The sequence below is a fragment of the Eschrichtius robustus genome, chromosome 3 (assembly GCF_028021215.1).
Source record: "Eschrichtius robustus isolate mEscRob2 chromosome 3, mEscRob2.pri, whole genome shotgun sequence".
NCBI lineage: Eukaryota > Metazoa > Chordata > Mammalia > Artiodactyla > Eschrichtiidae > Eschrichtius > Eschrichtius robustus.
The window spans coordinates 59,997,026-60,018,011 of record NC_090826.1 but is presented as its reverse complement, the minus strand read 5'-3'; positions in this window follow the sequence as shown (position 1 = coordinate 60,018,011).

Here is a 20,986-nt window from a genome sequence, read left to right as displayed (position 1 = left end):
AAATAAATAAATTTTAAAAATAAATACATATATGCTATAATATTTAGAAATGATCTTTCCTATGAAGAAAAATATTCATTTTTGTATAGCTCTTTAACAAAAAGCCATGACGTATCAATAGGATTTCCAGACAGGAGGGATTACCAGATTTAGATGACAGAATAGAATGATCCTAGTAGTATCATTCATGATCTTGTCCCACTAACCAACCAGACATAGTGCAAAGAAACTTGAAGTTGAAGAGGACAGTGGAGGTCAAACTACTAGGGGTTACATATATTGTGAGTTTTGAAATCTTTATCAAAGTAAACAAACTGAACAATAGGTAAATTGTATCTATTTTTTTAAAAAAGGTTGTTACTTCTGGATTTGGTAACCTTTTTGAAGTAGGTTAATGAAAAGAAAATATAATTGGCCAATATTTCTGAAATTGAATACTCTTTCTGCCCCTAAAGAACCTATTAAAATAGCAAGTATAATAATGATAATGATTAATAAATACTTATAATGATAATAATATAATAGTAATAACAATTGTTAACATTTATTGAAAGCTTACAATGAATCACATTTTTGCAAAGCCCTTCAAAAGCATATCCTCATTGAATCTTTAAAACACTATGAGGAAACAGACTCACAGACATAGAAAACAAAATTATGGTTACCAAAGGGGGAAGGGGTAGGGAAGGGATAAATTAGGAGCTTGGGATTAGCATATACAAACTACTATATATAAAACAGATAAATAATAATGTCCTACTGTATAACACAGGGAACTATATTCAATATAACACAGGGAACTATATTCAATAACTAATTCAATATATTTAGTAATAAACTAAAATGGAAAAGAATAAGAAAAAGGAGATATATATATATATATATATATATATATATATATATATATATAGACACATATACATGTATAACTGAATCACTTTGTTGTACACCAGAAACTAACACAACATTGTAAGTTAACTACACTTCAATAAAAGAAAAACACTTTGAGTTACTTGCCATTATCTTCCTCAATTTACGGGTAAAGAAACCAACTTACAGAAGTTCAGTACCTTCTTCAAGGACACAGAGATGGTAGAGAAGAATGTCAAATGCTTCTCTATTGATTTCAGAGCCCTAAAAGCACTTTGCCAATACTCTTTGTTCTTACCGGATTATGAACTTTTCCTTCATTACCTATTCTGTACAGTTTATTCAGCATCCTACTATATTGGGTACCTTATATATCATGTCTTTCTTAATTATCTATAAAACATGATGAGGTATGTCTTAGTCAGCTATTGGTATATAGCAAACCATACCAAACACGAGTGGCAAAATCAATAAGCATTTTTTCTCACTCATGGATTTTTGAGACAGACTGGGAGCCAGCTAATCTAGTTCAGGCTCAGCTAGAATTGGCTGCAAGCCATGGATCATCCAGATATGCTCTACATGCCTTTCATTCTCTTTGGACCATTCAGCTAACTTGAGTATATGTTTCTCATGACTATGACAGAAGCACAAGAGAGCAAACCCCACCCAACCCCACAAGCAAATGTCAAGCCTTTTTTCTCATCAGACCTAATAAAATTCCTTCAGCCAAAGTAAGTTACATGGGCAAGTCCAACATCAATGGAGTTCGGGAACATATTTGGACTTAGTGGAAGAAACTGCAGAGGTATATGGCAAAAGACATGGATACAAAGAAGATAAAGATTTGGTGACAATGATGCAATCTACCACAGATATCTACAGTGTTATTGCAGATGAAGAATTCGAGACTTATGTTGCTTAACAAACTTGATTTTGGTTAGCTAGCTCTTAACTGAAACAGTAAATCTTTTCTGCCCATTCTCAAGGAAAAATGGCTTTCCAGTATTGGGAGATATTAATGAAGAAAAAAGAAGGAACTTGAGAGAGTTTATGGTGTATGCCTCTATTCTTCCTCTGTGTCCCTTGCAATACCTAATCTTGTTCCTGACCCACAATGCATGGTCAATAAATGTGTGATGATAAGAAGTAGCCATCAAAGACTCCAATTAAACCAGAGGCAAATGCACAAAGATGATAGTGTTGAGTGGGACATTTTTATAGGCACCTTTTCTATACTCATGGTATTTGTACAGAAGGAATTTTAAAGTAATGCAAAAGTAGAGTTGGCCTTTGAGCAAAGAAATACATATATTTTGGGGACAGAGATGACTAAAATGAAACGCTGGCATTCCTTAAGTAGCATTATTAAACAATCTATTTAGCAAACCTATTATCCTCCTCAGTTTTTACTAGGAAAAAAACAAAACAAAGCAAAACAAAAACAGATAAACCATGATTACAGACTTGTGCTTCCCAAATGGAGGCAAATTTGGCCCTTTGTTTCTCATGCTTCTAGAGATGCAAATCTTGGGCTTTAAACAGACAGTGCTAACTTGATTTGCTCTCAACTCAGTAGTTTTCAGTATAATTGATGCCAAGAAAACAAATGTTGCAGGGCAGGTACAATTGTTTTACGTCTAACAGAGATCATTTGGGTCCATTGCACTGCAAACACATTGAAATTAGTGAAGGTATATAGAGCATGTTAACTCTTTAAAAGTAGATGAGAAGCCAGAGATGCCCTATGAAGAATGTGAGTCAACAACTACGATAATAAGAGCTAAGATTTATAAAATGCTTACTATGAAAGAGTCAATACTGCACTATTATAATCTGCATTATCACACTCAGCCCTAATAAGAACTCTTTATTTTTTCATGCATTCAATAAATACATGGTGACCATCTGTTCTTTAGTAGACCTTGTGCTAGTTGGTGGCAATATAGTGAGGAACAAAAGTCATCATGGCCCCTGTCCTTATAGGGCTTATATTCTAAACAAAATAATCACAAAAATAATTATAACATTGCAACTGTGTCAACTGCTGTATAGATGAATTTAATCAGTAATTAAACCTGACTGAAGAGGTCAAAGAATGCTTCTCTGAGGAAATAATTTGAGTTGAGATCTGAAGGACGAAGATGACTTAATTAAAGGGGAGAAGAGCATTTGGTCAGAGGGAAGAGCACATATGTGCAAAGATGAGGCAGGGAGCAGAGGTGCTCTGCCCTCTGGAATGCAGAGTGAAGAAAAGCAGAGAAGGATGAGGCTGGAGAAGAGATGGGGGCCAGACCATGCAAAATGTGGTCGATAGAGGAGTTCTGTCTTTATTCTAAGTACAACGGGAAGCCATTGAAGGGAGCCAGAGGAAGAAGACCCAGCACAAGTGACATTATCAGATTTTCAAACTGTCTAGCTACTAGGTGGAGGTAGGATTGGATAGAAGAAGGCGGGCAGGGTGAATGCAGATGGACTACTTCAATAACTATTGCAATTATCTAAGAAATGATTACAGCTTAGACTATTTTGATGGCAGTGGAGATAATGAGAAATACTGTCTTTTGAAATTCTAAGGCACACTTGAAAAAAGTTTAACGTCTCTGAAATCAGGATACTTCTTATAGTGTCTGTGCTATATTAATTATCCAATTGCCATGGCCTGTGTAAGTGCATGGAAACTTGCAAAATCCAAAAGATAACAGAGCAATTCTCTTAGAAATGGTATATAGCTAAATTTCGTGATGACAATACTGTGTGAAAAAGCTTGGTGCTCTAGAACTCTTAAGTCAAGCAGTGTGTCAATGCATGCATTGGCAGCATTTTTTCTGTTATGGGTACTTAAAGTAATGGTGTATGTTACAATTGATGGGATTTTAGATTCACTGAAATACGACAAAAGGATATTAGAGGTTAAACCAACAAAGGCTAGTTAGGTATTGATTATGGAAAATAAGGGAAACAGATGACTCAAGTGCCTGTTTTGGTTAAAAATATATGTAACTTTATGAATCAAGAGGTAAATAATACCATACCAATATTATTCCCATTTAACTGGCCAACTAATTGAAATAAGAGGAATTAAGAAAACTGTCAAAGGCCATACAATTTACAGGTGGCAGAGACTGGATAGGTCTGATTGCAGTGCCTGATATGCTAAGACATATACAAAATAAAACCTGGACCAACAAATATCAGAGAGTAAGTAACTGATTCACTAATGTATGGAAGTATATTAAACATTACTTGATCTCACAAGTACTTAAAAAAATATAAACTAAAATAATAATGGAATATTATGTTGTCTGTCACATTATTAAAAACAAAACAATAAATTAAATGATTAATAAAATAAATTATCATCAGATATTGGCAATATTGAGTATAAATTCCTTTTCAGAATGTAAGAGAAAACTAACATTTAAGAACAATAAAAATAAAATAAGTGTGACAGAAAGGAACACATGGGTCAAATATATGCGAATAATTATTAATTACACATAGGAAGCTGCTATTTTGACATTTTCTAGACTTGGGTAGCATTCTACATTTTCTTCTTATTGTTTATCTTTTTCTTTTTCTTGTTTTCTTTTTGAGAGGGAGTGGACAGGGGGAAGAGGACACCAGCTTTCTTTTACTACAGTGTTTTCATGAACACTGCTCTTGGCTCACGTTCAGGATCCTGGGATCAATTTCTAATTCAGACATCCTCAACTATCTCTCATGTCAAGAGTCAATTGAGATGACATCTATCAAAGCCCAGCATAAACACTGTGATCCCAGTGAGCTTCAGCCTGTCTGAACAGATGGGACTTACATCTCTGGACTCATTATTTACCTTCCAAGCCCTTCCTCTCCTCTGGCAAAGCACTTGGACACAGTTACACATAAAGCTAAATGGCCTGCATTTTTGTTCATAGATTGTACCTTGTCCTTTTCTTCCTTTTGGCACCATGGTTTTAGACATTTATCATCTTTACAGAACTGATTCAAGAAGATTTGTGTGACTAATCCACATCCTTAAATAATCTGCTATGGTGTAATCCTTGGCAATTCTGAATTTCCCCTGGAATTCATGAGAAAGATGAGTGTCATTGGCTTGAAAGCCATGTGAAGTAAACCCTAACTCTATCCTACCTGGCTGAAATAAACCAGAATATTGATTTCTGGGTTTCTGTAATAATGTTTGGTTAAAGAGGGAAAGAATAGTTCAATCAAACTATTGAACATCTCATGACATGTACATGTACATTTGCAAGACCATGACTTGCAAATCCCACAAAGTGGTTGAAAAGTATAATTTGGAGATTTAGAACTGACAATCACTAAGTAAACCTTTCCTTGTTTATCCCTTTCATCTTTATGAAACTATCATCTTTTTTAGGAAGAAATTTTATTTTATTTCATTTCTCTCACTCTTGAAGTCAATGCAATGCCACTCTCCTTGAAATTAAAAATGGAATACTGAGCTCTGAGTAATATTAACAGAAGTATACTGAGAATAAAAACGTTAGGCTCAAAGAGAGGCTGATTATTTTTATATGACAATGTTGTGATATTTTACCTAACATACTTGATATATATGCTAAAAATTGGGAATGCAACCTTAAGGAATCTTATACACAACAAGTTGCAAACTGGTGACATACAGTTTGAATTCAGCTTTCAGATGGTTTTTGCCTATTGTTAATTTTTTAAAAATTAGTTACCACAGTGAAAACCTGGAGAAATTTAAATAGAATTGAAGACATTCTGCCATGGAAACAATCAACCACGTTTGATCCCTGTTAATATAGGATTTCTTCTAAGTTTCCAAGCTCATAGTATATTCATAAGTTAACCAAAGTAATTATTTTTCTCGTAGTACCAGTTTTTAGTTTTTTAAAAAATCCTTTTCTCTATCTTTTCCATTATATTAATGTGAAAATTTTGCCTCTTAGTTTCTTCTCCTTATTTTTGTTTGCTTTGCATGTCTAGTTCCCTAGGATGTACCAAGTTCCTTTATTTTTCATTTCTCGAAAATGTAGTCACTCAAGGCTATACATTTTTCCATGTGAATTGCTCTTTCTGTGTCCTATGTTTTGATACAAGATGTTCTCCTGTTCCTTGTTTTATAGATAATTTTAATTTCACTTCTGATTTTTCCTTGTTAATCTAAGTTACTTATTAGTGTCTTTCAAGTTGCTAAGATTTTTAGTTCTAATTTGATTGGCTCATAATCAGAAAATCCACCCTTAAAAAATCCTGACTTTTAAAAAATCTTAGGACATTTTTATGCAGACACATACTAAATAAAATTCTAGATATTCTTTATTAAATGATTATAATATTTTATGTTTATTAAATCAAGCTTATTGATCACATCATTAAAGTCTTCATAGTCTTTATTTTTAAAGATTTTTGTCGACTGAATCATTTCAATTTTGGAGAGGTATTTTGAAGTCTGAATATAAATTCACAATTCTATCTTTTTTTTCACTTTATTCTTATGTTTTTTAACAGTTATGCCTATGTAATTAGGTGCTGTATTGTTTGGAGTATACACATTTATGACTATTATGTCATCATATTGGGTCTCATTATTACACAACGACTTATTTTAGCCATTTTTGTGCTTTTAATATTAAATGCCATCTTATCTGATATTATTATTGCCATTATGGTTATCTACTTATAGCAATTACTTAGTATCCCTTTTCCAAGCTGTACTAGATAGGATATGGGTAATATATAATACACAGTTATTCCCATCTCACAAATATCCAGATAGGTGATCCACAGTAGAATTTGTGGCTAAATGCTACTAAGTGCAGGGCTTCTACCTTCTCAATTCACAGATTCCATGTTGTATTCTAAAATAGTTCTCTATCTTCTATCACATCGACATTCCAGCTAATTGGATGGAGAAAGGAACAAATGAGTGGACAGGACCTTCCCTTTCAAGGGAAGTATTTGCGAGTTGTAAACATCACTTCCATTTTTATCCATTCACCAATAGTTCATCTTTTAAATTTATTTTTGGGGCGTTAGCTCAGCAATTTCATTCATTTTTTTCTCCCTGTACAATTTATAAGTTGTGCTATATATTTCCATTTCTTTTTCAGGTACATAACCTCTATAATATAAACTGAAAATGTTACCAAATAATTCCTCCACAGAAACGATTCTGTATAATAAAAACTTTGGTCTCAGCCCAAAGAGAGGTGTGGCCCTTGTCCCCGGTTCCTTTGGGGTAACATCTAGACCCTGATGATTTCTCAAGTAATAGAAGTTACTTTGTTATTCACGGTTGGCCCCTCTGACAACACTTGATCATTTATGCTAATGAGATGATTCATGGTGGGCCACTAGGTAATTTATACTAAGGATAGGGGCTGGCCATGTCAGAAAGACCAACCATGTGATTGATTAGAGGCTTGGGACCTTGAGTAACATGCGATCAGCCTGACCTCCAGGGAACAGTAGTGGTAATGGAGATTGAATTCAACCAAGTGGGCAGTAATGCAATCAATCATGCCAACATGATGAAGCCTCAGTAAAAACTCTAGATACCAGACTCAGATGAGCTTCCTGGGATGCACATACTGTTACACATCAATGCTAGGAGGGTAACACATCCCTGAGGACGTGGAATCTTCATGTTTGGAATCCTCTCAGTCCCCCATTCTGCCCTATATATCTCTTCCTTTGGTTGGTTCTGATTTGTACCCTTTTGCTATAATAAAACTGCAGTTATAAGGATAATGCTTTCCTCAATTCTGTGAGTTTTGGCAAATTACTGATTCTGAGGAATTCTGTGGAGACCCCCAAATTTGTATCAAGCTGGTCTGAAGAGAGGATGGCCCTTGAGAACCCTAAACTTGTGACTTGGCTGGTGTCAGAAACCAGACAGACTTGGAAGTCTTGACTTAAGGACTGTGCCCTTAACCCCAACTTTGGCTAATTCTGGGCACTCGACTGTACTACTCCTCCTCTACTCACTTAAAACTAAGAGTATAAGACTACTTCTACTATACTCTCATACTCTCTTCCCCTACAGATAAGTGATAAAAATACTTTACTTCTCCTCTTTTTCCTATTCTTACTCCAAATCTTTTTGACATATTATTACTCTTATTTCTGTACTATTATTAGAATTTATCTTGAATATGCTTCCTATATTTCCGGAACTTCATTTAACATTGCATTCTTGCAATGTTAAACATAACATTCATTCTCAAAGGATCTGTCACTATTTATTTAAATTTAACTGTTAGTTTTATTGCTCACCACTTGTTTCCTCCTGATTCATTTTTCCCATCCTGAGTTCTATGCTTTATCTCCTGATTCTTTTTTTTTTTTTTTTTTTTAAATGGATCAAGTTCTTCAGAATGTTTCTCAAATGTGGTATATGGGTAGTGACAATTCATCCCTATTTTCCTAGGAAGTCCTACTTGTTTTGGTGGAAGTATTGATAATGCCATTTTTCACTTTCAGTTAGGATGATAAATTATATTCCCCTCCAGCTTTCCTAGCAAGTCCTAGTTTATGCCTGTTATTGTAGAATAATTATTAATAGTGGCACTTTTCACTCTCAATTGGAATGATAAATTATATATTACCCTATGTAAGGGAACACATATTCTGAATTCTTAAGTATCTGTATCTATCTATCTATCCATCTATCTATCTATCTATTTTGGCCTTATGTATTAATACCTTGGTCAGATATGGGTTTCTAATGTTTTAATTTTTATTTCTGACTCATTTATTATTTATTTATGTATTATTTATTTATTTATGTATTATTCCACCATCTTCTAGCATATTTTATTTTTGCAGGCAGTTTGATCTTTCTGTTTGAAATGTTAAGAGATTTTTTTTTTCTTTATCTTTAAATTTAGAAATTTTAATGCCTAGGTACATGTGCTTTTTTTTCATCACTCATACCAGCAACTCAGTGCATCTTTTAAAATGATAAAATCTGGTCTTTCTTTAGCCTGGGGATATTTGTGTTAAATGGCTGTTAAATTAGTGTAACCCCTACATCTGTTCCTTTCACTTTTTCTGGAAGTTCTATTATTGGCATGTTATATCCTGGATCTATCCTCAGAACCTCTTTTCCATCCATATCTGCACTTTAAAATATTTGCTCTGAACTTTTCTTTCCTTCTTCTATTTGATCTTTTGGATACTAATTCAGGTCTCAACAATGGTCACAATTTCTTCACTTTACTTATCAAATCGTTTAGTTGGAAATCATGTTTTAATGGTGAAATTTTTATTTCCAAAAAGTAATTTCTGTATTTAATCTGAATAGTCTTGTGTTTGTATTACTTTTCTATTCAAGTTGAAGTTTTTCTCCTCCAGCAGCTATATTTTGTCAGCCATCTGATCTTTTGGTTGTCCTTTCTCTGCAGGTGTGGGACCCCCTTTAATATGTTATGATTTCTTTTTTTTTTTCAGCTTACTAGAGACAAGTTCTGAAATTCCCTAACTAGCAATCGGCTCACAAATTATGGGATGAAAAACATTTTCTAACCTTGTGAGCTGGCAGTGTTCAGAAGAGAGCCTGAGCTGGTGGTGCTCTGAATGGTCAACAGAAAGAACTCTTTCAAATCCTCCTAAACTGCAAGCTTAATAAGTCTTTTATCTCTACCCCGAAAGCCAAACCTCACTGTTCTACAGATTACTGACACTGTGGGAAGGATGACCACAAAGAGAGAGAAGTAAACAGGGAGAGAGAAGTTGTGAAGTTGTATAAAAAATTTTAAATTTGATTGGCGTTGCAAAATTGAGTATTTCTGCCATCAACAAAGATTCACCATCACGATAATAGTACCAGTTTGGAAAGCATAGCAAGAAAGACAAAAATTGGTGGTAATCAGAGCATCAAAGCATCTAAGGTGGAAAACCAAAGGAAAATTACTTTTTATGACTGATTTCAATAACAATGCAACTTGATTTTTTATTCAAAATTGTATCTTACTATAACCGTTAAAGAAGTCTTTTCCCTTGAAATGACGGTTATGATAATTGAAGGCAATATCTAAGGCATAGTAAAGATGTGAAATTCAGGATAAATTTATCCAACTTTCATGAATTAATAAAAAAAATATTGAAGATGGTGGGGGGGCATGTACCCTATAAGGAGAAAAAGTAATTTCGATCAATTAGCATTTGAATTGGGTGTAATTTTCTATGACTATGCTTTGTTTTTCTTATTTTCACCATATGTTTATTATCTTATAAATAAATTATGTTTAGTAAAATTTAATTAGCTGATATTTGTAAAGCTGTCTAAAGATGGGCTTTGTATAATTGCTAAGAGGTTTTTTTATTACTAAGTATCAATATTTTGTCTGTGTGCTTGCTGCATATAAAGAACATTAATTTTTAAAATAGCAGTAGAATCTCTCATTCTACATAGCTTTATAGAAAGAATCAGGGGACTCTAAAGCATCTGAAGAAACATTCTCAAGGAGTTAATTTCTAGCTTATACAACTATTTACGGAGCTCAAAGCATTTCAAGGCCTTGAAAAAAATCATGCTCTAGTCACAATGTCACTGTCCTCAATACTAACACACAGGTAATCTCGGGTGACAAAGACCAGCATTCAAGAAAGGCTGCTGCATGGCATTCATGAGAAGATACGTAGTGTAATTGAGAACTGACCTGTACCAATTTGGTCATAGATAAAAGGAGCTGCCGGTAAAGTCAGAGCTGGCTGGTGTTTCTTACTCCCCATAACATGGCTGCCGGGTTATAAAGAAAGCAAGTCATGAATTAGTCCTCAGTTCTGTCCCCTACATGGACATTTATTAGGAAAGCTGGTACAGAAGGGGTTCATACAATCTGTTTTCTACACTTTAAGAATCCCCAGTTCTGTGTCCTCTAGGTGAGTCCATCACTAAGTGGTTTTGATGAGGACACGGCAAAATTCCTGAGACAGGGAATCCATCTAATTGGCGTCATGCAATCCAGGCATTCTTCCAAAACCAATAACTGGACACATGACCAATTAGGGGATCAAAAGCATGGATATTGTCTCTGAGAGGAGCAAATAACAAGCAAAGATGGATAAGCCAAACCACATGTCTTGAATGTTTTCAATTTTTCAAACAAGTCTCCTTTTAAAAATAAATGATGGGCCCGGGAGAGAAGATGGCGGAAGAGTAAGACGCGGAGATCACCTTCCTTCCCACAGATACAGTAGAAATACATCTACACGTGGAACTGCTCCTACAGAACACCCACTGAACGCTGGCAGAAAACGTCCGACCTCCAAAAAGGCAAGAAACTCCCCCCGTACTTGGGTAGGGCAAAAGAAAAAAGAAATAACAGAGACAAAAGAATAGGGACGGCACCTGCACCAGTGGGAGGGAGCTGTGAAGGAGGAAAGATTTCCACGCACTAGGAAGCCCCTTCGCGGGCAGAGACTGCGGGTGGCAGAGGGGGGAAGCTTCGGAGCCACGGAGGAGAGCGCAGCCACAGGGGTGCGGAGGGCAAAGCAGAGAGGTTCCCGCACGGAGGAGCGGTGCCGACCAGCACTCACCAGCCGGAGTGGCTCGTCTGCTCACCCGCCGGGGCGGGCGGGGCTGGGAGCTGAGGCTCGGGCTTCGGTCGGATCCCAGGGAGAGGACTGGGGTTGGCGGCATGAACACAGCCTGAAGGGGTTAGCGCACCACAGCTGGCTGGGAGGGAGACCGGGAAAAGGTCTGCAGCTGCCGAAGAGGCAAGAGACTTTTTCTTGCCTCTTTGTTTTGTGGCGCGCAAGGAGAGGGGATTCAGAGAGCCGCCTAAACGAACTCCAGAGAAGGGCGCGAGCCGCGGCGATCAGCGCGGACCCCAGAGACGGGCGTGAGACGCTGGGGCTGCTGCTGCCGCCTCCAAAAAGCCTGTGTGTGAGCACAGGTCACTCTCCACACCGCCCCTCCCGGGAGCCTGTGCAGCCCGCCACTGCCAGGGTCCCGTGATCCGGGGACAACTTCCCCGGGAGAACGCACGGCGCGCCTCAGGCTGGTGCAAGTCACGCCGGCATCTGCCACCGCAGGCTCGCCCCGCCTCCTCTGTACCGCTCCCTCCCCCCGGCCTGAGTGAACCAGAGCCCCCGAAGTAGCTGCTCCTTTAACCCCGTCCTGTTTGGGCGGGGAATAGACGCCCTCAGGCGACCTACACGCAGAGGCGGGTCCAAATCCAAAGCTGAACCCCAGGAGCTGTGCGAACAGGGAAGAGAAGGGGAAATCTCTCCCAGCAGCCTCAGAAGCAGCGGATTAAAACTCCACAAACAACTTGATGTGCCTGCATCTGTTGAATACCTGAATAGACAACGAATCATCCCAAATTCAGGAGGTGGACTTTGGGAGCAGGATATATTAATTGTTCCCCTTTTCCTTTTTTTTGTGAGTGTATATGTATATGCTTCTGGGTGAGATTTTGTCTGTATAGCTTTGCTTTACAATAGCTTTATTTTACTTCACTATATTATAGCCTCTTTCTTTCTTTCTTCTTTCTATTTTTTCTCCCTTTTACTCTGAGCCGTGTGGACGAAAGGCTCTTGGTGCTCCAGCCAGGCATCAGGGCCATGCCTCTGAGGTGGGAGAGCCAACTTCAGGACACTGGTCCACAAGAGACCTCCCAGCTCCACGTAATACCAAACGGCAAAAATCTCTCAGAGATCTCCATCTCAACATCAAGACCCAGCATCACTCAATGACCAGCAAGCTACAGTGCTGAACACCCTATGCCAAACAACTAGCAAGGCAGGAACACAGCCACATCCATTAGCAGAGAGGCTGCCTAAAATCATAATAAGGCCACAGACACCCCAAAATACACCACAAGACGTGGACGTGCCCACCAGAAAGACAAGATCCAACCTCATCCACCAGAACTCAGGCACTAGTTCCCTCCACCAGGAAGCCTTCACAACCCACTGAACCAACCTTAGCCACTGGGGACAGATACCAAAAACAACGGGAACTACGAACCTGCAGCCTGTGAAAAGGAGACCCCAAACACAGTAAGATAAGCAAAATGAGATGACAGAAAAACATACAGCAGATGAAGGAGCGGGGTCAAAACACACCAGACTTAACAAATGAAGAGGAAATAGGTAGTCTACCTGAAAAAGAATTCAGCATAATGATAGTAAGGATGATCCAAAATCTGGGAAATAGAATAGACAAAATGCAAGAAACATTTAACAAGGACGTAGAAGAACTAAAGAGGAACCAAGAAACGATGAAAAACACAATAAATGAAATTAAAAATACTCTAGATGGGATCAATAGCAGAATAACTGAGGCAGAAGAAAGGATAAGTGACCTGGAAGATAAAATGGTGGAAATAACTACGGCAGAGCAGGATAAAGAAAAAAGAATGAAAAGAACTGAGGACAGTCTCAGAGACCTCTGGGACAACATTAAACGCACCAACATTCGAATTATAGGGGTCCCAGAAGAAGAAGAGAAAAAGAAAGGGACTGAGAAAATATTTGAAGAGATTATAGTTGAAAACTTCCCTAATATGGGAAAGGAAATACTTAACCAAGTCCTGGAAGCACAGAGAGTCCCATACAGGACAAACCCAAGGAGAAACACGCCAAGACACGTATTAATCAAACTGTCAAAAATTAAATATAAGGAAAACATATTAAAGGCAGCAAGGGAAAAACAACAAATAACACACAAGGGAATCCCCATAAGGTTAACAGCTGATCTTTCAGCAGAAATTCTGCAAGCCAGAAGGGAGTGGCAGGATATACTTAAAGTGATGAAGGAGAAAAACCTACAACCAAGATTACTCTACCCAGCAAGGATCTCATTCAGATTCGATGGAGAAATTAAAACCTTTACAGACAAGCAAAAGCTGAGAGAGTTCAGCACCACCAAACCAGCCTTACAACAAATGCTAAAGGAACTTCTCTAGGCAAGAAACACAAGAGAAGGAAAACACCTACAATAACAAACCCAAAACATTTAAGAAAATGGGAATAGGAACATACATAGCGATAATAACCTTGAATGTAAATGGATTAAATGCTCCCACCAAAAGACACAGGCTGGCTGAATGGATACAAAAACAAGACCCATATATATGCTGTCTACAAGAGACCCACTTCAGACCTAGAGACACATACAGACTGAAAGTGAGGGGATGGAAAAAGATATTCCATGCAAATGGAAATCAAAAGAAAGCTGGAGTAGCAATTCTCATATCAGACAAAATAGACTTTAAAATAAAGACTATTACAAGAGACAAAGAAGGACACTATATAATGATCAAGGGATCGATCCAAGAGGAAGCTATAACAATTGTAAATATTTATGCACCCAACATAGGAGCACCTCAATACATAAGGCAAATACTAACAGCCATAAAAGGGGAACTCGACAGCAACACAATCATAGTAGGGGACTTTAACACCCCACTTTCACCAATGGACAGATCATCCAAAATGAAAATAAATAAGGAAACACAAGCTTTAAATGATACATTAAACAAGATGGACTTAATTGATATTTATAGGACATTCCACCCAAAAACAACAGAATACACATTTTTCTCAAGTGCTCATGGAACATTCTCCAGGATAGATCATATCTTGGGTCATAAATCAAGCCTTGGTAAATTTAAGAAAATTGAAATCGTATCAAGTATCTTTTCCGACCACAACGCTATGAGACTAGATATCAATTACAGGAAAAGATCTGTAAAAAATACAAACACATGGAGGCTACACAATACACTACTTAATAAGGAAGTGATCACTGAAGAAATCAAAGGGGAAATCAAAAAATACCTAGAAACAAATGACAATGGAGATACGACGACCCAAAACCTATGGGACGCAGCAAAAGCAGTGCTAAGAGGGAAGTTTATAGCAATACAGGCCTACCTCAAGAAACAGGAAACATCTCGAATAAACAACCTAACCTTGCACCTGAAGCAATTAGAGAAAGAAGAACAAAAAACCCCCAAAGCCAGCAGAAGGAAAGAAATCATAAAGATCAGGTCAGAAATAAATGAAAAAGAAATGAAGGAAACAATAGCAAAAATCAATGCAACTAAAAGCTGGTTCTTTGAGAAGATAAACAAAATTGATAAACCATTAGCCAGACTCATCAAGAGAAAAAGGGAGAAGACTCAAATCAATAGAATTAGAAATGAAAAAGGAGAAGTAACCACTGACACTGCAGAAATACAAAAGATCATGAGAGATTAGTACAAGCAACTCTATGCCAATAAAAGGGACAACCTGGAAGAAATGGACAGGTTCTTAGAAATGCACAAACTGCCGAGACTGAACCAGGAAGAAATAGAAAATATGAACAGACCAATCACAAGCACTGAAATTGAAACTGTGATTAAAAACCTTCCAACAAACAAAAGCCCAGGACCAGATGGCTTCACAGGTGAATTCTGTCAAACATTTAGACAAGAGCTAACACCTATCCTTCTCAAACTCTTCCAAAATATTGCAGAGGGAGGAACACTCCCAAAGTCATTCTACGAGGCCACCATCACCCTGATACCAAAACCAGACAAAGATGTCACAAAGAAAGAAAACTACAGGCCAATATCACTGATGAACATAGATACAAAAATCCTCAACAAAATACTAGCAAACAGCATCCAACAGCACATTAAAAGGATCATACACCATGATCAAGTGGGGTTTATCCCAGGAATGCAAGGACTCTTCAATATACGCAAATCAATCAACGTGATACACCATATTAACCAATTGAAGGAGAAAAACCATATGATCATCTCAATAGATGCAGAGAAAGCTTTTGACAAAATTCAACACCCATTTATGATAAAAGCCCTGCAGAAAGTAGGCATAGAGGGAACTTTCCTCAACATAATAAAGGCCATATATGACAAACCCACAGCCAACATTGTCCTCAATGGTGAAAAACTGAAACCATTTCCACTAAGATCAGGAACAAGACAAGGTTGCCCACTCTCACCACTATTATTCAACATAGTTTTGGAAGTGTTAGCCACAGCAATCAGAGAAGACAAAGAAATAAAAGGAATCCAAATCGGAAAAGAAGAAGTAAAGCTGTCACTATTTGCAGATGACATGATACTATACATAGAGAATCCTAAAGATGCTACCAGAAAACTCCTAGAGCTAATCAATGAATTTGGCAAAGTAGCAGGATACAAAATTAATGCACAGAAATCTCTTGCATTTCTATACACTAATGACGAAAAATCTGAAAGTGAAATTAAGAAAACACTCCCGTTTACCATTGCAACAAAAAGAATAAAATATCTAGGAATAAACCTACCTAAGGAGACAAAAGACCTGTATGCAGAAAATTATAAGACACTGATGAAAGAAATTAAAGATGATACAAATAGATGGAGAGATATACCATGTTCCTGGATTGGAAGAATCAACATTGTGAAAATGACTCTACTACCCAAAGCAATCTACAGATTCAATGCAATCCCTATCAAACTACCACTGGCATTTTTCACAGAACTAGAACAAAAAATTTCACAATTTGTATGGAAACACAAAAGACCCCGAATAGCCAAAGCAATCTTGAGAACGAAAAATGGAGCTGGGGGAATCAGGCTCCCTGACTTCAGACTATATTACAAAGCTTCAGTAATCAAGACAGTTTGGTACTGGCACAAAAACAGAAATATAGATCAATGGAACAGGATAGAAAGCCCAGAGATAAACCCACACACATATGGTCACCTTATCTTTGATAAAGGAGGCAAGCATATACAGTGGAGAAAAGACAGCCTCTTCAATAAGTGGTGCTGGGAAAATTGGACAGCTACATGTAAAAGTATGAAATTAGAACACTCCCTGACACCATGCACAAAAATAAACTCAAAATGGATTAAAGACCTAAGTGTAAGGCCAGACACTATCAAACTCTTAGAGGAAAACATAGGCAGAACACTCTATGACATACATCACAGCAAGATTCTTTTTGACCCAGCTCCCAGAGAAATGGAAATAAGAACACAAATAAACAAATGGGACCTAATGAAACTTAAAAGCTTTTGCACAGCAAAGGAAACCATAAACAAGACCAAAAGACAACCATCAGAATGGGAGAAAATATTTGCAAATGAAGCAACTGACAAAGGATTAATCTCCAAGATTTACAAGCAGCTCATGCAGCTCAATAACAAAAAAACGAACAACCCAATCCAAAAATGGGCAGAAGACCTAAATAGACATTTCTCCAAAGAAGATATACAGATGGCCTACAGACACATGAAAGAATGCTCAACATCATTAATCATTAGAGAAATGCAAATCAAAACTACAATGAGATATCATCTCACACCGGTCAGAATGGCCATCATCAAAAAATCTAGAAACAATAAATGCTGGAGAGGGTGTGGAGGAAAGGGAACACTCTTGCACTGTTGGTGGGAATGTAAATTGATACAGCCACTATGGAGAACAGTATGGAGGTTCCTGAAAAAACTACAAATAGAACTACCATACGACCCAGCAATCCCACTACTGGGCATATACCCTGAGAAAACCATAGGTCAAAAAGAGTCATGTACCAAAATATTCATTGCAGCTCTATTTACAATAGCCAGGACATGGAAGCAACCTAAATGTCCATCAACAGATGAATGGATAAAGAAGATGTGGCACATATATACAATGGAATATTACTCAGCCATAAAAAGAAACGAAATGGAGGTATTTGTAATGAGGTGGATGGAGTTAGAGTCTGTCATACAGAGTGAAGTAAGTCAGAAAGAGAAAAACAAATACAGTATGCTAACACATATATACGGAATCTAAGGAGAAAAAAAAAAAAAGGCCATGAAGAACCTAGTGGCAAGACGGGAATAAAGACACAGACCTACTAGAGAATGGACTTGAGGATATGGGGAGGGGGTGGGGTGAGATGTGACAGGGTGAGAGAGTGTCATGGACATATATACACTACCAAATGTAAAATAGATAACTAGTGGGAAGCAGCCGCATAGCACAGGGAGATCAGCTCGGTGCTTTGTGACCACCTAGAGGGGTGGGATGGGGAGGGTGGGAGGGAGGGAGATGCAAGAGGGAAGAGAAATGGGAACATATTGTATATGTATAACTGATTCACTTTGTTATAAAGCAGAAGCTAACACACCATTGTAAGGCAATTATACTTCAATAAAGATGTTTAAAAAACAAAACAAAACAAAAAAAAACAATCTACTGCCACATACAAAAATATGGATAAACCTCATAAAGAATACTGAGTGAAAGATGCCAAACATAAAAAAGTATGTAATATTTTATTTATCTATTTATATAAAGTTCAAAACCATAGAAAAAAATAAAATAAAAAAAAAAAATAAATGATGAATACAATGGAATATTACTCAGCCATAAGAAGAAACGAAATTGAGTTATTTGTAGTGAGGTGGATGGACCTAGGGTCTGTCATACAGAGTGAAGTAAGTCAGAAAGAGAAAAACAAATGCCGTATGCTAACACATATATATGGAATCTAAAAAGAAAAAAAAAAAGGTTCTGAGGAACGTAGTGGCAGGACAGGAATAAAGATGCAGACGTAGAGAACGGACTTGAGGACACAGGGAGGGGTAAGGGTAAGCTGGGAGGAAGTGAGAGAGTGGCATGGACTTATATACACTACCAAATGTCAAATAGATAGCTCGTGGGAAGCAGCCCCATAGCACAGGGAGATCAGCTCGGTGCTTTGTGACCACCTAGAGGGGTGGGATAGGGAGGGTGGGAGGGAGACGCAAGAGGGAGGAGACATGGGGATACATGTATATGTATAGCTGATTTACTTTGTTATAAAGCAGAAACTAACACAGCGTTGTAAAGCAATTATACTCCAATAAAGATGTTAAATAAATAAATAAATAAAATAAATGATGATAATAACAACATTAATTTCATCAGTAAAACCCCATTTTTATATCTACTGTCCACTTAGTAAAGTATCAGTTGTGGATTAGGTGTTGATAGCAGAGGATGTGTTTCTCTGCTGTCTCTGGAATGTGGCCCTTTATCATACTGCTAGCTGAAGACCTCTGGACTCTAAAGTCCTGATAGCATGGTACTGTCTAATCGCCCCTAGAGGTAAAAATAACTGGCACACGTTAACTATGTTGAAGTGTTTTAAAGCAAATTATAGGCATTATAAAAAAACGTGCTGGAAGAAGTATGGGATTTTGAACAAAGGTCTCTTTAGCAAATACTTGCTGAGGTATGTGATGTTTCAAAAATTATTTAACTTCCTGTAGTCCCAATATATTCATCCATAAAGAAGGGAATGTAGTAATACATATTTCATAGGATTGTGATGAGAATTAATTGAATTTTCAAAAAGTGCTTCATAAATGGTGAACATTACTTTTAGGTTTAATAAAGGTTAAATGATCCTTAAGGGCAGGTGGAAGTAGTATGTTTTTGTAGACAGAGAAGGAGGGTTTTCTTAGTCCTAATTTATGCCAGGGATTTTGCTACTTGCTTTATTGAGAAGATAGAAAAATATAAGCTCTATAAGCTTTAATGTCAAAGTAGAAAACCTATAAGCTCCATACTCTTTGATTCAGTTATATCTAATAAAAATCATGCTGATACCAGAGGCTATAAGGGATCTTATTAGCAAATGTTAATGAAAATCGGGAGAGGATGAAAGATTGTGGACTCAGGTACATTGCAGGAAGCAAACTTCTGAACTCTAAAGTCATTTACTGCTCATTGATAAAGATAAAATTTTGGAATGTTTGCAAGGCATTTGACTTAGTGTTATCACAAATACACATTCTATTTCTTGCTAGAGTAAGATCTGTGTCAGATTTATACCTGTTCTCTATCTCCTCATCATAAAACTCCTTGCTTATTTTTGAAGAATTTCCTTTAAAATTAGGGACTTCAAAAGTTTAAAGGCCTCTCTTATGAAACGTAACCAATAATTCTGAAGCTATATATTCTAGTTGCTTGCATGCAACAAGTATATTATGATTCATAATTGTTTGCTGCCCCTCCCTGGAGGACAATTATAATTTCATGACCAGTTGATGACAGAACCAGGCAGTAAGTGAGAATAGAAATGACTGAATTCCATTTCAAGCAGAAATTTTAAGCACCAGCTCACACTTTCTCTTTGTTATGAGTCAACAATGTTTTATACATTGGATATTGCAGAGGGCCCAGAGGGAATACGCCATGAAGAAGAGCCATACACCACTCCATGATGGACACATAGCATTAGTGATAGATGAATCTTTGCTGTTGCAGAACACTGAGATTTTACAGTCATTTGTCACTGCAGTCTATCCTGCAGTGTTCCACTCACAATCTGTAACTTCATTTGTATATAAGACATTTAAAATCCATTGTTACTTTGTTAATCAGAGAACATCATATTTTGTGTCTGACTTTTTTCCTTCAAGACACATGGTGACTGACACTGATTATTTTGAAAAATAATGTGAAGAGTTTTTTTTCTTCAACAGCAGCTCTACCTGGATCTAAATTAAATAGGAAGCCAGCAAGGCAGGTTTCTTGTGTCCTATATAAGAAAAGCAAAGAAATATCGCTGGCAGTAGAAAAGTACTAATACCGCCCAGAGTGATCCCAGGCACGTAGTAGTCGCTCAATCAATATTTGTGGGATGAGTGGATAAAATATAATACCAGTTAATTCAAGTAACAGTGACATGTAAATTGGTCTTTTTTTCCTACAGTATTCGTCCGCTCCTGCTGTAAAATAATTGTATAAGAAACAAACCCAGAATTTCAGTGACTTAGGAAATTAATGTTTCCTTATTCATAGGTCTGTGGGACACTTGGTATGGCTCTAGTTCTAACTATAAGTCCAGTTTAGGTCTGTTCCACATGTTTCTCATTCTAAAACTGGTTATTCAGTGAATTCTGTCCTCATGTGGAACCACAGAAGCTCAATAGGATAAGTCAAACCATGCAACTATACCTTCTGCTTGCACACCTGTGCACATTTAATTACTCAAAACAAGGCACAGAGCCAAGCTGAATATCAACAAAGCGGAGATACAGTCTCTATCTACTCTCCTGGAAGGTCCATAGCAAAATGTACCGACACAAAGTTGTAAGATAAGGAGGGCGTAAAGGGTGGGAACAAAAAT